The sequence below is a fragment of the Cydia splendana genome, chromosome 18 (genome assembly GCF_910591565.1).
Source record: "Cydia splendana chromosome 18, ilCydSple1.2, whole genome shotgun sequence".
Lineage (NCBI taxonomy): Eukaryota > Metazoa > Arthropoda > Insecta > Lepidoptera > Tortricidae > Cydia > Cydia splendana.
This window is the reverse complement of record NC_085977.1, coordinates 13,868,755-13,885,239: the sequence shown is the minus strand read 5'-3', so window position 1 is coordinate 13,885,239 and position 16,485 is coordinate 13,868,755. Positions and strand designations below refer to the sequence as shown.

The 16,485-nt window shown below is 36.3% G+C and overlaps 1 protein-coding gene and 1 non-coding gene across 2 annotated transcripts in view; both read left to right on the top strand.

The window, feature by feature from the left end:
- The window catches only part of LOC134799128 (protein doublesex), a 330,707-nt gene that overhangs the window by 273,800 nt on the left and 40,422 nt on the right, over positions 1-16,485 (top strand). The window lies entirely within an intron of this gene.
- LOC134799729 (U6 spliceosomal RNA) lies at positions 3,673-3,776 on the top strand. The gene has a single exon (XR_010145449.1). It is a non-coding gene; the product is annotated as a U6 spliceosomal RNA (small nuclear RNA).

Genomic DNA, 16,485 nt, shown 5'->3' with positions numbered 1-16,485 from the left:
TTATCTCTCATATTCATATATACAACTTTATTTTCCTACTATAATTGCAATGGAAGTAAAAGCTGATTCAAAAACTATATTTCGCTTGGCACAGAAACTTTATTTTGAATAAATTCTTATCAGCTTTATACGCGTAAGTAGGTATATAAAAGTGTAAACGCCTGTACCCCTACCACGAGTAACCGCGTCGCAGCTGTTACTTGTAAGTGTAATACAAACTTGATTAGAACTGAAGTGAGGGAGTGTCATTAGGTGTCATACCCCGGGTTTTGGGTACGGGAACGTTTTACACTAGCCAAAAAATGGGTAAACACTTTAAAAACTGACTTGAAAAACTATTTTTTCATAGTTTAATACGTATTTTACAATAAACAATGTTATAAATACACGAAATAAATCCCGAAATTCGATCAATCAAGAATCAATCCCCGGACCCCCCTCCCTCGTCTCGGCGGGGTCCGGGGGAACCCAAAAAGGGGGTAGCGGTAATTCATATGGTCATAAGTCATATTTTCAAAAAGTTATACATTAATGATGTCATTGCCACACGTTGTCATTACAAATGCCATGCAAAGTTGGCTTGATCCGACTCTATCGAATGTGCCGCGTAAACTCGTGGTAAGGCTACCGCTCACGGCTATAAACCAGTATCCGCGTTTACGGCTAAAACTTTGATTGAATTGTTTCCTGATACATTACCTTTCCACTCCAAAACGTCGTATGTCACGCACCGTCTAATGACACTTACGACGTTTTGGTTTAGAAGTGTAGCTGGTTTCTACGGACTTCGTTGTGATTTGTTTGGAAACTTGGCTAGCAGGGAATCGTCATATAAGTCCTATTCAGCAACAAATCCGGGTTCCAGCTGTTCAGGGGTTTTCCAGCTTAAGGGGTTACTCGAGGTTTTCGAGGAATCGTATCCCCTCCTTCTGCACTTCTGATAGAATTATAAGGCAAACGGCTATCGGTTTTTCAATCTTTTATCTCCATTTTTGTCTACCGGATTTTGAAAGAAATTAATACTTATTTTTTATGATTTTTTTGAACATTGTCTAAAAAAAACACTTTTTTGATCTAGATTGCTGTGAAAGATCTACTCGTAACATAAAACATAATACGAAATCTACATATTTGGGTTCGTCTTTGACGTCTCTAAAAACTTTTTAATTTTAAACTAATTAACACAAAAGTTATGGCCAGTTATTGGCAAACTAGTTTTTGGCCTAAAATTGTTCAACTTTGGTGCCAAATATGTCGAAGACAGCGAACTTTGAAGTAAATATGCGATACCATATTGCTTAAAGCCATTGTTCTTAATATGATAAGCTACAAAAAATATTAGAAAACTAAGGCATTCAGATCGAAGGTCATTGGGGCATGGTATAAGTCACACCGATTGCGATGCGCGCAGTGTGGTTTGGCCCTTAGCAAGCACAGAGAGAAGAGGTGAATTATTATCGAAATTCAATTAAATAAAGGTACACTTATAAAATAAATAACCCCTATTATAAGTTATCTGACGTTGTTCTGTGTTAATGTATGTATCTATTAAATTTAAATATCAAGACATCAGTTGCCCCTGAAGTTGCTGCCTCTGTGCCACCTGTTTACGAGTCTATCTTACGATCTTATGAGTATATTTAACATATAAATGAATATGATTACATATTAAGAGCCTTGGGGTATAAAACCCTCGCGAAACTCGGTTTTAAAAACATTGATCAGGGCTCGGAACCGGTTTTTTTTTAAAATCCGAAATAGACCATATTTTTTATAATTTTATGCTTTTTACGTAGGACTGAATCATGTATTTAGGTAACAACTTCGTATTATTAGATTGTCCCATTAAAAATGGAATAATAAACCAAAGAACGAAAAAGAACGTAATAATACCGGCATATTTTTTGTATGAAGAATAAACCGGTTCCGAGTCTTGACATTGATATAAGCATGTAAAACGAGTCACACATGTTACGCGTTATTTATTGTGGATTTTAACGTTGAATTTAACGGGATCTCAGAGGGCCTACCGCGAAACACAAAAGTCGAAATTTTGTTATCTGCCTCTCTATCACTCTTGCCTATTCGAGCGATAGAGGGGCAAACAACGAAATTTTTGTGTGTCGCGGTTCGCGGTAGGCTCTCTGGGGCCCATTTCTCGAACGGTATTAGTTAGACCAAAGAGAATAGAGTGTATATTTAGAGGCGGATTGTCAAAGTAAATTATGTAGCCACTGTAAATTTACTGCCATCTTTCGACAGCAGATTAAAACTGTTAGAACGCCATTTGACTTTGATCCTTATTCTTTCACTGATATGTGTTAACTTGTTAAATATTAATATTAACACCATCACCATAAGGGTTCCTTTTGTACCTCTTTGGTACGGAACCCTAAAAAGTCGGTCGGCCAATCCCGTGTTGGCAAGTTCCTGTGTCCGACAAAATTTGAATTTGTGGTATTTATTACCTACAATTTACCTTATCGAAAAATATAATGCAAAAAACGGAGCTAATTAAACCTGTTGACGTATGTCTTGGTCGGTTTCACCTTAGCCTGGCAGTTTTTACAGTCGGACTGCAAAAGCTGCCAGAAAAAAATTATCAATATTAGGAAGCGGTTAAGCAACAACTTTGCTCCCTCGTAAAACAAATAACTAATATTGGTACTGTTATGCGAACATTTCTTTCAGTGTAGTTTTTATTACCATCGTTTATCATATTGTCATACAATATGAAATTAAACAACTGTACCGATATTCGAAACCTAAGAATAATATTGAGAATGGCAACATTGTGTTGTCGGTCGTATTGTCCTTTTCTAGCATATACGTCCCTCTCTCTCTCTCACATTCCCACCACAGAGCAGTTGGTTTTGACAGGTGTTTGACAGTTACCGCCAAAACAAATTTCCAAGTCATTGGCTTGCTGTTTTTCCATCTGGAAGGTCGTGAAGCTAAACTGCTGGTGAGTTTTTGAACTTGTACCCCAGTTTAGCTGACTATATTGAAAAACAGTTTCTAACGGCTTTTGCCGTTCGAAATAAATATTTAAATTTAATTGTCCGTTAAACAATCTAGCAAATAAAAACGATCCGGAATAGTGATGTGCAAGTGTTTTCAAAGGCTGCCTGCGCGCACCGTGGCTATGCCAATGAAAATACTAAAACACATGTTAGAAAACACATCGAGCTGGTAAAGCGTGCACGTGTCACCATTATAATTTAATTTTATACCTACATTAAGTCTCTTCAGAGTCTTGTTAGTTTAAATCTTTGTGTGTGTGTATAATAACGGTTGAAATTTTAATACTTAAATGGTGATCTGTGGAGGCATACCCTTCAGTTTTCAAGTGATTTGTGTTTTCGAATACGAAAGGATCGGATAGTTAATACGTGTTACGTAGAACCTACGTATGAAGGTAGAAGCTTATAGACGTGTAGGTTTTATCTGTCCAAGTATCTATCAGCAATTTGTCTTTTTATCCCGTTCCGGGTTAATATAATATTTATTGCAAAATTTATTTTTTGGTAATAAACTTGCTGATAAATAATGTGTATCCGCTTAGGAGTCGACGAAGACCCGCTTCGCGGGGCTTCTATTTCCGCTCTGAGGGACACAAGGTAACGAACAAACCTACATCGCAAACATTGCATTTATTTTTGTGGAAAGTGAGTACTTCGGCAGTACATAAACTTAAATCTGACTAGACATAGAGAGAGATTAGCATGGCTCTGCGCAAGAATGACATGCGAAATCGTGAAGTATTTCACTCTTTATCTACCAACTTATATCTAGTGTCCGACCGAAACATGTTTTTTTGCCGAAACCGAAACCGAAACCGAATATTCGGCTTTGGCTCTAGTTTCGGCCGAAACCGAAACCGAAACCGAACCTTTTGTAGACTTGTTAAAATCGTTTAAAAAATGTCATAAAACCGCTTATACACACATATTATGGAGCTGTCAACACCCAATGTCCTTGAAATTGATGTTACTTAAGCAGTTTTTTAAGAAAATTACTAGAGTTAGACCAAGGTAATTTTGCAACGATTTTGATAACACACGCAGTGCAAGTGTTATTTTAAACGTCAAAACTTCTATGAAATTATGACGTATAAATAACATTTGCACTAGTTGCACTGCGTATGCTATCAAAATCATTGCAGAATTTTCTTAGTCTAACTCTATTAATTCACCAGTCAAGCTAACATGTAGATTAACCAAAAACGCGAGCGCAGCGAGCGCGAAATTTTTTGTTAAAATATCGCAAGGCCGGGTACCGATCTTCACCTGGGCCTAAAAGTCCGAAGTGCCCCAGTGAGGCGAACTTTCATACGAAGTCAAAGCCGTGCTTCAGGCTTCAGGATAAGTAGTTGAGCACAAACTCCAACCAATGTCTATTGTATTAAAAAGCGAGATATTTCCTTGAGCGCTGGTGGCCTAGCGGTAAGAGCGTGCGACTTTCAACCCGAAGGTAGCAGGTATAAACCCCGGCTCGTACCAATGAGTTTTTCGGAACTTATAGGTATACGAAATAACATTTGATATTTACTATTTGCTTTTCGGTGAAGGAAAAACATCGTGAGGAAGCCGGACTAGTCCCGATAAGGCCTAGTTTACTCTCTGGGTTCGAAGGTCAGTCTGATGGCAGTCGCTTTCGTAAAAACTAGTGCCTACGCCAATTCTTGGGATTAGTTGTCAATTGGACCCCAGGCTCCCATGAGCCGTGGCAAAAATTCCGGGATTACGCGAGGAAGATGATGAGTTTTCTTATTATTCCTTTACCCAGGCCCAGTAACATGCGACAGTGCTATCTCATTTACTCCGATACAATTAGACAGTGTGCGCGTTATAGGTATTAACAGCCTCTTAAGACTGCGTCTAGTGGCGCCCTCTCATTAGTGGAATTGTGTTTTGATAATAAACCAGTTAATTACTGTAGCTATACATGAATGAGTATATGTAGGTACATATTAATATTGTTGTCCTACTTATTCCCCAACTTTTGGTCTTTGTCACATAGTTTAGTTTCATAGTACGAAGTACCATTTCGTAAGTTTCGGCCCGGCCGAAAGGTTCGGCCGTTTTTTGGCCGAAACCGAAACTACAGCCGAAACATGATTTATTGGCCGAAACTGGCCGAAACCGAACCTTCGGTCGGACACTACTTATATCTCTCCAACTAGATCATTGATTAAAAAAAAAAAAAAAAAAAAAAAAGGTTAAAATGTAGGTAATAGGTACCTACTTAAATAAATAACTTAGCAGGTACTTACAGCCTAAAAAGGTTAAGGAAAGAACTCTTGCATGTAGTTGCTATATGTGCTTGTGTTATTTTGGATTTGAATAATTTGATTATTAATTCTATACGTAACTACATCCAAGAGGGTCAATTCTTAAGCCTACCTACCTACCTACATAAATAGTACACTTGTAAACGTTTCAAATAAAATCGGAAGCCTGTGATTTGGAAGGGCATTAACGATACGGGAATCTTTAGATTGATTCATTGACGAAGACGCATGGTTTGGTTCATATTGTCAAATTATATTAGTTAACTGTAGAGTTAAAGTTTAGTTTTGGCAAATCTGCGCGTCACCGTGAATGACACTGTCTAAAAGTGCCTGTTAAAGCCTGCTTAAAGCCTTTCACCTTGTCGAGCAAGGAACCCGCAACTAAGGGAATATTACCCACAGGGTATTTGATTTGAATGATATTCTTAAACCTATGTCTGTTATGGTTCCACCTGCGTGAGGTGTGCCTAAGAGAATCTTTTATTCGTTCACAAACTAACGTCATGTTATTTGTGATAAAACCAATATATTATGTACCTATCTAAGCCTGCGCAAGGCTGCCATGTTTCCACCTGCGTAAGGTGTGCCAAAGAATCTTTGATTCGTTCACAAACTGACGTCAAATTATTGATGATGATATTATAACCTATGTAAGCCTGCGCAAGGCATGTCAGACATATTCACAGAAATATAAATGATATGGTTATAACACAAGCGAGCGAGTAGGCCACAATCAGAAAAATATTACAAAGATGAATTTGTAAATATCTCCTCTTAGAGAAAGTAAAAAGGGTTTAAAATAATGTTTTGAGTAAAAATCAGTCGAAATAGGCAAGGCTTCGTTATTAGAGTTTTCATTTCTGTTTACCAATCTATTCTAAGGGTCCCGAACACCCTGTTGGCTAAACCCAAAATTGGGCTAATTAACTGTGGTAAAAGTGAAAACTACTTACTATTTACAATAACATTTCTATAATCATAAAAGGTAAAAAATAACCTACGATTCCAGGCCTATCTCGACTCATTTTTATTTTAAAGATGATAAAATCTTTGCAACCCAATATATAAATAAAATTGTGGTCTGGAGACGCTAAGCCTCATAACTTGGGCGGCATAGATAATACTAAGAAATTTAGTCGCTGAATTTCGACTATAAGCCCAGGCAGAATATTGATAATTAGAATAAGGAGTGGTCAATCCTCCACGGTCCAGATAATCTGTGGACTCTAATTAAATCAGGCTCGGTAAGCTCACGACACGACAGAGCTTACGATTCCATTCTGAAATAAGCTATGTTTACAATATATATTACTCATAGTGTGAAACAAACAGCCTGCTCAAGGTGTACAAAAGGTCCGTTTAACGGCCCTATGAATATCTAAAAACCTTTGAAGTCTAGGCCTGCTAAGGCAGACTAGAAATAAATACATATGATCCCAATGTAAAAGCAGCTCACAGTTGCATACATTATATTTGCCTCGAGAGCACTAGTCTTTCAGTTAATATGTTTACGAGTACCTACCTATGTACACGATATGACCAAGGTTACCTACCTATTTAATTATTATATCCCTGACTGCCATGGTATGGGAAATTATTATGTGCTGGCGGTGCTGCACAAGCATGTTTGAAATAAAATATACAAAACTGGCCTAACGGGCCTTTATGAATTATGTATTTTACACCCTTATGTCTGTATTGTGACCCTGGAAGTTTTAAACCACCTGTATCGTAAGTGCTCCCATGCACGGATTAAGTTTATTATAAACTACCCATGCCCTAACCTCAAGGGCAAGTGCTTCTATGCACGGACCAGATACTGTTACCGCTTAATTCACTTATCATGACTTGTCATAGTTTGATACTACACGTTTAACAAATTTAAGAACGTGGAATGTACCCACTACAAAAGGTTTTTAAAAACAGTGACTGAATGGTTTGCACGAAAGGTTCTAGCACAACTTCTGGGCGGTCACGCCTAGGGCATGACCCTCTAGTTCTCAATTTATACAAAATTATAGCATTGTGATACTGTTCGCTTGCACAATAAAATAGAGAAACAGGAGCACGCCTTGCGAAAAGGCGAAGCTATTTTGAAACGCCAAACTTTCAAAAATGGATTGAAATATGTAAATATGTCTTTGGTGTGGAACATGTACACCCAAACAAATGCAGTCATTTATTATATGTTGGCAAAACTCTGCCAAAGTGTTAGTCTGTCTGTACAGCGTAACCTGAAGGCATCAATGCACAATTGCACATGAATCTCTTGAAACATGGTGGATTAATTAATTTACACCCCGCCTGTGTCTTGCTCTTACAAAATCCACAAGTTAAGGACCTCAACCTATCTAGGTACCCTTCTTGCCCGAGACCTGAAAAAAAAATGTTCACTATAATCTCATGCAGTCAAGTGTCGGAAAACTAGGTCCACACACTTAGCGCTACTGTATATCTAAAAAGTCTGCCTTCCAGGAGGCGGGATGCTAATAGACTACCCTATATAGTAGGCCAGAAATATAGTATTCAAAAGCACACTGGTCCAAATCCAGTAATATTATATGTATTTCAAAATATAAAATAATTGACAATTCGGCGTATATTTGATATCAAAAAGTTACAATTATCCTTAGTTCATAAGGAGGATAAGTATACATAAATATCAAATAGATTCGACAAAGTGTTGACTCTAGCATTGGATGAAATAGGTCCCTCTTAAAGGGCCTCTGCGCTGTTGGCTTTGGGCCCACGGGTGCCCGGCAAAAGGTCGGGGACCCCATGGTCCGCACAGTTATTGCAAATAATGTATGATCACTAAATAAACACACAAATTTGCATTTTGGTTAAAAACACATATGCGATGAGCTAAGGTTTCGAATTAAGTACCTTATTCTTAATAATTTACACACTGGAAAGAGGAAACTGAATATTCAGAATTAAGCAATGCTATGAATGGTTTACATAAATTAAACCACTTTAGCGTTCAGAACCAATCAAGCTTATGCCTACTAGTAGGCACCAGATAAGGTAAACTACTCTTACTGCATATATAGAAATTAATGAGTACAATTAAGGTCACTTGATGATAGCTAAACATGAATATAAGCAGAATGAGCCTGCTCCTTTACAAATATAATTGATAAGGTTCTGTGGCATTTCTATATTAACCATTTGAACGCCAATAGCACCAAAAAGCGTCATAACTAGGCGTGCCCACATGAGTGTTATGTTATGGCTTAAGCTCTCAAAGTAACCTTCACAATTTTAAGTAAGGTTTGTTTAGGTACATTAGCTCGCGTTCGCGTTAGTAAAGCGTACAAAGGATTAAATGCATTTTATAGCTATAACCAAGTATATAGCTCACACTGACTCACAGTCATTAAAGGAATTCAGTAATTCCCTATGACATTTTAGTAAGTAGGTACCCAATATTAACTTTGTGGGTAGTGATAGTGAATTATAACGAATATTTAAAATATTCGTCTACTTAATCCCGAGGGATTCTGAAAATAAGAAAGGTCTTGTCCTTGTTATATTCCTGCAACTGCTTACTTTACTAGATGATTATTATCAAATTTGTTAATAATTGGGAGTTATAAATAAAAACTACTCGAGTACTTTATGATTTTATTCTTTTCATACTTGAATTACATCACTCCTTACCACAGATGTTGTATGCTCCTTGAAGAGTAGACTGACTTATCTCATCTTCTTTTACCTAGTTTTCACATACTAATTAAGTATAGCACCATTGTGGTGACTCATTTTTTCTCTTCGAACATTTATAAGTACATTAAGTACGTATATGAAATGTAAAGTTAGTAACATAATATAATGGTATATCAAATTGTATGCTTTACATAATACCTCTCTCCTCACAGGTGTTAAAATAAAGGGTGTACTACATAACTAATTAAACACACGTAATATAATAATATGTATTACATATACATAATAAGTACATGTATAATCACATTGGCTTGGCGTCTTCCCACCACCAGGCGATAACAAACACGTCTCAATATTATTCTTAGGTTTCGAATATCGGTACAGTTGTTTAATGACAGCGTTTTACACAAAAATAAAACGCTAATTAAATAACTTACCATATTCGAAACCTAAACTTTTAATCCTGCCTGGTGTAAATATGTATAATTTTGAGACAATGACTTGGAAATTTGTTTTGGCGGTAACTGTCAAACACCTGTCAAAACCAACTGCTCTGTGGTGGGAATGTGAGAGAGAGAGAGGGACGTATATGCTAGAAAAGGACAATACGACCGACAACACAATGTTGCCATTCTCAATATTATTCTTAGGTTTCGAATATGGTAAGTTATTTAATTAGCGTTTTATTTTTGTGTAAAACGCTGTCATTACATAATTTATCAAGCCGAGCTTTTGACATCTTCCACTGAATTATCGGGTAATCGATATTTGGCTGAAGAGCCTGACCTTAATGGTTTTTGTCAAAAATGGCTGTGACTAATGACATGTGTCAATGTCAACGTGCATCATTGTTGATGCAACTATAAAAGGTAGTCATTTGTAAGTCAGTCAACATTTTGATTCGCCTCCGTGGGGTTTTTGGAAAGTTCGAATAATGTATATTTTCTTCGTAAATGAATGACATCATCCATACCAAATTTACAATTATTTGGTTGTACTACTGTAAAGGATGTGATACACCAGCGATGGTTCCTACATAGGTTTTGTGTCAACAGATGGTGCTGTTCATTTTGGCAAAGGTTATTAAGAGGAAAGTCCCGGGACGAAGTCACGTAACCGCTTCCCCATACAAACGTAGTCCCCATTTTCCTCTCTGGAAAAATAGATAATATTATAGAAAATATTTTTACGCAATTTGGTGCCTATTAACCATAGGCTAGGACGTAACATATAGTCCGACAAGAAATTGTAGAAAATTATTGAGGGCGCTACTTCCTACGTAACTGGCACATTTTTGACGAAAAATGCTTAAACATGGCAACAATTGATTGTCAATTTTTTTTATTCTAAAGTTGGTCAAGCAGATCTTGTCAGTAGAAAAAGGCGGCAAATTTGAAAAATGTGGGCGCGAAAGGATATCGTCTCATAGAAAATTGAATTTCGCGCCTTTTTCTACTGCCAAGATTTGCTTGACCATCTATATTTTATTTTATTTCTACTATTTTATGTCGCACTATAACTTTTAGAGGAGCTAATTATTTAAACACAGCAGCATGAGTCTGTTTCACCTTCTATTTAGTATGGAGCGCTTATTTAACCAATTACAGATAAAAGCGGTCATTATCCTTGTCGTGACTTCGTTCTCCGTTCAAATCTTCGAAAAAGTTCATTCTTTGTATGAACTACAATGTCGAGGTTGGGGTCGACGACCTTTTAACAGCCAGAGGTTTTCGTAATGGAAAGTTTTTCCAAAGTTGCGAAATTTATACAATGGAAAATTTTTGGAGCTTCTCATATTTTGATTGATTTATTTAACAAAAGCACAAAAGTAAACCTTACAGTATAAAAGGCGGATTAATGCCTTAATTAAGTCGTTTTCTACCAGCGAACATATAGATAACATCCATAATTCTGGAACAAATATTCGCGATGAACGCACAAATAAATGTCCTTACCAGGGATCCATCAAGTCAACCCCCTCCCAGAAAAAAGCCTTTGACTGGCTTAGTCGTTTATCGAATAGCCCCAACGATTGGCTTTCCCTTTGAATTGCTTACCCGTTCACTTGACTGCTCTAGGAAGGGGTTTCCTTTTCAGAGATACCCCTAAAATTAAAGGGTATCCCCTTCAGAATTCAAAAAATTATGACATCTATGCTGTCAACGCGCTAGACACCCAGTCCTTCAATTTAAACATAAATAAGCAATATTGAATTCTATTTTTACGAAGAGAAAATTGAAAATGGAATAAGCGTTAGGTATAAAATCGATACCCCATTCAAGAGGTTACCGCTTAAGGAACGGGTACTAAACGGGTATCAGCTTTCCCCGTATTGGCTTAAAAAGCCAAATGAAAGGGTTTTAGTTAGCAGCGGCTTTGGTAAGCAAAGCCTTACGAAATACCCCTTCGAAAACCCTTGGTGGGGATACCGGGCGGGTCCCTGGCCCGTACCAGGATTCGAACCAGGAGACTGCTAGGAGGCTGTTAAATGTATGTTCCACTTACAACAGACTGTACGTCCGTATACTTCGTGTAGTTATAAATTTTAAACCTTTAAGTATAAAGCACCATCGGAAATTAAACCTTACCGTTCTATATTCACGGTTCATATTAGATGGAGTTTCCTACACGGGTGCTGGTAGCACCCTAGCACCCTAGTTTTGTTTTGTACTATAAAGTGCTAAAGTGCTTGTTTTGCTATTTTTCCACTGGCTGCTTTTATTACTCTAGCGATGCTATTTTATGATATTTTTTTAACAGCTGGTGACATCGGAAAACATTATATTATGTATGAAGCTATGAAGTTACCCTTAGCCATTTACGAGTTGAATAAATACTAATAAATAAATAGATCATACTGGGCATCTGTTTCTACAAACCTCGCAAAACCCCGAAATTGCGATAAAAAATGGCTTATTATTAACCAGGCAACTAAAATATTAAACAGGAACTTTCATTGGGCATATAATAATATAATTTGGCTGTGCATTAATATTTTAGCGCCAAAAAAAATATATTAGCCTCAAATATAAGCATCATATTATTAAAAAAACTGGCAGCAAAATCAAGCCACCCAAAAAAATTATAGGGAACTTAAAGTGATAGGTTGGCGACTAAAATAATAAATTGGCAACTAATATTGTAAAGCGATCATAAAATTTAGTTGTCATCTAGGTTCACACCTAAGTAATCAACTATAGTCATAACTGAGCATGTCGTTTCAGCTAGGTAGTACCTATTTTAACACGGAAGGGGCTATTCATAAATTACGTCATTTCAAATTAGGGGGGGGGGGGGTCTGGACATCGGATGACGGTAGCATGAAGTAGAAGGAAATGGGGTCATTTGATGCATGATTTTTGGATGATTATAGGGGGGGGGGGTCCAAAATCGTCAAAAATCGATGACGTAATTTATGGACAGCCCCGAAGCAGTTAAATTCAACTTGTCAACTTGGTCACTTTTTACACAAAACAGTTCAAATTAATTTACCAATACGTAATGGTCAGTATACTTATAGTCCAAATTTCTAATCATGAAACGCCTAATGGCCATTATACCATTAGATCTTTAAATTTTTAATTACTTATTTCAATAGTTACCACTGTGTTCTGCTAGAGTCAACAGATAGGTGCGACGACGAGCAAAGCGAGGAGGAGCGTGTTAGGTTGACCGTGTAATGACCAAACAAAATATTTTAAAAGAACTTCATTTTTGAATTAATAGATAGCCGTTTTCTTTTTAAAATGTGCTTCATAAATGGTCTCCAATATAATAATTCAGTTGCCAAATAAATACTTGGTACCTGCCTCAAAATAATCAAAAGCTGTAACGGCATTAAAATACAACTCATATTGATATATTTTAAGGCTCCGTTTTTGTTGCCAAACTGTTAATTTTAGTACACATTTCTATTTTTTTAAACTACCCAAATTCGATTAATTAGTTGACCGGTTAAATACGTGCCATAAAAAATTGTCTGTTTCGTACATTTTGGCTGATGTGTATGAAACATATATTCACTTTTTAAAATTTGGCTTAGGGTCTTAAAAAAATAAAGCGTTTACTTGGATTTGATTTTTAATGTTTTACAGTTTGTATTTTCCTTGCGTTGGTATAGTGAAAAATGTTATGTTTCCCACGGTAGCAGTTTGTTTAACTCTCCTTGAAGCCCTCGCTTCCCTTTTTGAACAGTAAACGACGAACATATAAACGTATGGATCCTCTAGCCGCCCAGACGTCAAAACTTGCCCTTGGCAAATTTTGATGGACTTTGCCTTGCTTGACAAATGCAATTTAGATATGTCAAAATAAAGATTTACGCCCAGAGGCCTATAAACAGGTCTCCTATTCCATTATATTTTAACCCCCTTATTCATAAACGCGCTACAAACCTCAATTAGCTAATAATCGTTTGTCTTTATCTGTCATTTTGACTTATGTATTTGTAAGAAAGGGATAAAACATAATTTAACTAAATTAGGCCCGTAAAGTTTTATGAATATTGGGTAAGACTGTAAGAATACTTGCCAAATTTCATAGTTCGAGGTCGAGGGAAAGTACCCTAATTTAAATTTTGATTCCCTTGACAGTGTCGAAATATACGTTTTACAGTTCATATGGCCCTATTTTCCCGCACTAGTGCGTAAAATAGCACTTTTCGTGTGTATGTCAAAAGGTTAAAGGGCCATATGTACTGTAAAACGTTGTACGATACACGTGCGAATAGGTAATTCGCAACTCGTGTCAATTTAAAACACTCCCTTCGGTCGTGTTTTAGTTTATAGCCACTGGTTTCGAATTTCCTCTTTTCCGTACTTGTATCTTAAATAACTATTTTGCAGCATAAACGGCTGTATCTTCTTTTTTGTTAACTTAGAGATTTCAGTTTCAGTTTCAACACAAAACAGGATTCTTAACGTTCGACAACGCGCATGTGACTCATCTCCTCTCTTTCCATCATGCGGGGCATACTATGGCATAGGTATTATAGCTGGTCGAACCAATTTGTCAGTAAAGAGGAACAAAAAAACTATACTCATCCTTTTCTTTTGGGTGCCAGTACAAGTGTAAGACAAAGATAGTATGATTCTCTCTATCTATGTTTGAAATTAGACAGTCCTTGGCACACTATAGGAATTATACTTTGCTTGTCCAAAAACGTGGTAAAAAAAGTTCTATAACTTAACGCCTCACTACGCTCAGAGTCTCGCCGTCGCACTCAGTCAGTCCAAAAGCACTTAAACTCACACTTCGTCACACAACATGTCATAAACCAAATCCTAATACGTATTGAAAGGAAACATTGTACCGACTTTACACTTTACAGCCTCTTTTAATAGTGCAGTAACACCCCGTAACCATTTGTGATTGAAGTCTTAAAAATGTATGGCACTATTATAAAAACCGGCCAAGTGCGTTGGACTCGCGCACGAAGGGTTCCGTACCATTATGCAAAAAACGGCAAAAAAATCACGTTTGTTGTATGGGAGCCCCACTTAAATATTTATTATATTATGTTTTTAGTATTTGTTGTTATAGCGGCAACAGAAATACATCATCTGTGAAAATTTGAACTGTCTAGCTATGAAAACTTGAACTGTCTAGTAGACGGATGGACAGACAGACGGACAGCGGAGTCTTAATAATAGGGTCCCGTTTTTACCCTTTGGGTACGGAACCATAAAAAACGTAACGTTTTAAGGATTAAAAGTTGTATTTTTACTACTTATAAATGCGCATCGGCATAAAACAGTTCCATTGACTGTTGAAAATTAAAAATAAAGATTGACAGCTGTATGCTAGAGCTAGAGCGATGGCGGGAAGTGCGGAATTATGTTTTGAGGTTATGACCATGAAAAAGTTCCCATAGTTGCCTAAATATTTTTTTTAATGGCGCCATTTTTCTATAAAAGGTAATTTCATTAATAAATATCGATATACTAATTAATTTGTATCTCTCAGAAGTGTACGAGTATAAATTGCTTATTTTTAATTCGTTGCCGATATGGTAAATTATACGTTGGTAAGTATTTAAGAAGAAATTAACATATTTAAAATATAGTTTTTCATAGGAGTGTCTCATTTCAATCATACACAGAGAGAATCATACTAGCTTTGTCTGTGCACTAGTACTAGCACCCAAAAGAAAAGGATGAGTAAGTATAGTTTTCCTGGTTCTTACTGACTCACAAATTGGTTTGACCAACTATATTTTGTTTACTTTACAATGTCTGACATATTTATTTGGGTAGAAATAATTATTATAATGTATGTATTCATAGTTTTATATACCTGTAAGCAAAGTTAATATCTACAATAGAACTGGTTGATTTTAAAAACCTGAATGACATAAATTATCAGTTAAAAATAAGAAGTACAAATACTTAGATAATATTTAACTTGCCCCTATACATCTCTAAATAATTATTTTATCTTAACTGCATGGTTATGCTTTGGTTAAAAACCATAAAAGTAAATGTTGCGGACATTATACCCCATTCCAATAAGCTTGGGAAACTCGAATATAGGGAGAATCATCAAGGGGCCGATTCTGAAAACTTTGAATTGGAATCGAATTAAAGAAAGACAATAATATGTATATATAATAAAGATCCTGACCGAATATTAGGCCATTTTTTGCATTTTTTTCGAGTACGATTCTTTCTGAGATGAACCTACGTTTTTTTACCACGTTACAGTTTTTTTGTTGAAGACCGCAACAATAGCCGATTAAGTAGGTGCTCGTATGTACATATTATAATGTTGAAGTGAAATTCTGTTTGGCGTATCCAACTTTTCTTTTAAATATCTAGTAGGCATCTAGACTTAGATAATTTCAATTGAAACAATTGCTATGTTTAGCGATGAGTCTGCTCGTTGTATCTCTACTTCTAAGCTTTATGATCCGCACTGTGTTCTTTTATTGAGGTGTGCAATAAAGAAAAGTGCATTTTTATTATGCTTAAAGAACAAAATGGGCTCTGTTATGATATGGTATCCAACCATGTCATAATGGCAATAATAATGGAAAGTAGATTGACTTGTTAACATTTTTTTTTTCAAAAATCTTGTTAAAACTAAAACAAATTATACTTACCTATAGCTACCAGCTCCTCATAATATGATTAAGTAGCTCATTATTAATCCAATTCTTAATTAAAAATCCTATTCATGTGGTTTCTTAGCCGAAAGCCACAAAACATTTTGAAAAAGTTGTCCAATTCGTTCTAATAATGAATGTCAACGATATTAACGTATTTTTAAGTGCTGTGACAATAGATCAAACGCAAAACCACCGAAAAATTAACGACGAAACTATAAAAACCACCCAATACCGCCACCCGCGATTGCACATAAAAACGTGCGACATTTTTAACTGCTCGACATTTCGTGACCTGAGAATAACTCCCCGCAACACGACCCAAAAGAATTTCAACTGTATTCCAACTGGATTAAGGTTCAAATTAGGAATTACAGTAAATGTTACTTATAACGTTTTTATTGTCGGCTGGATTTTGACA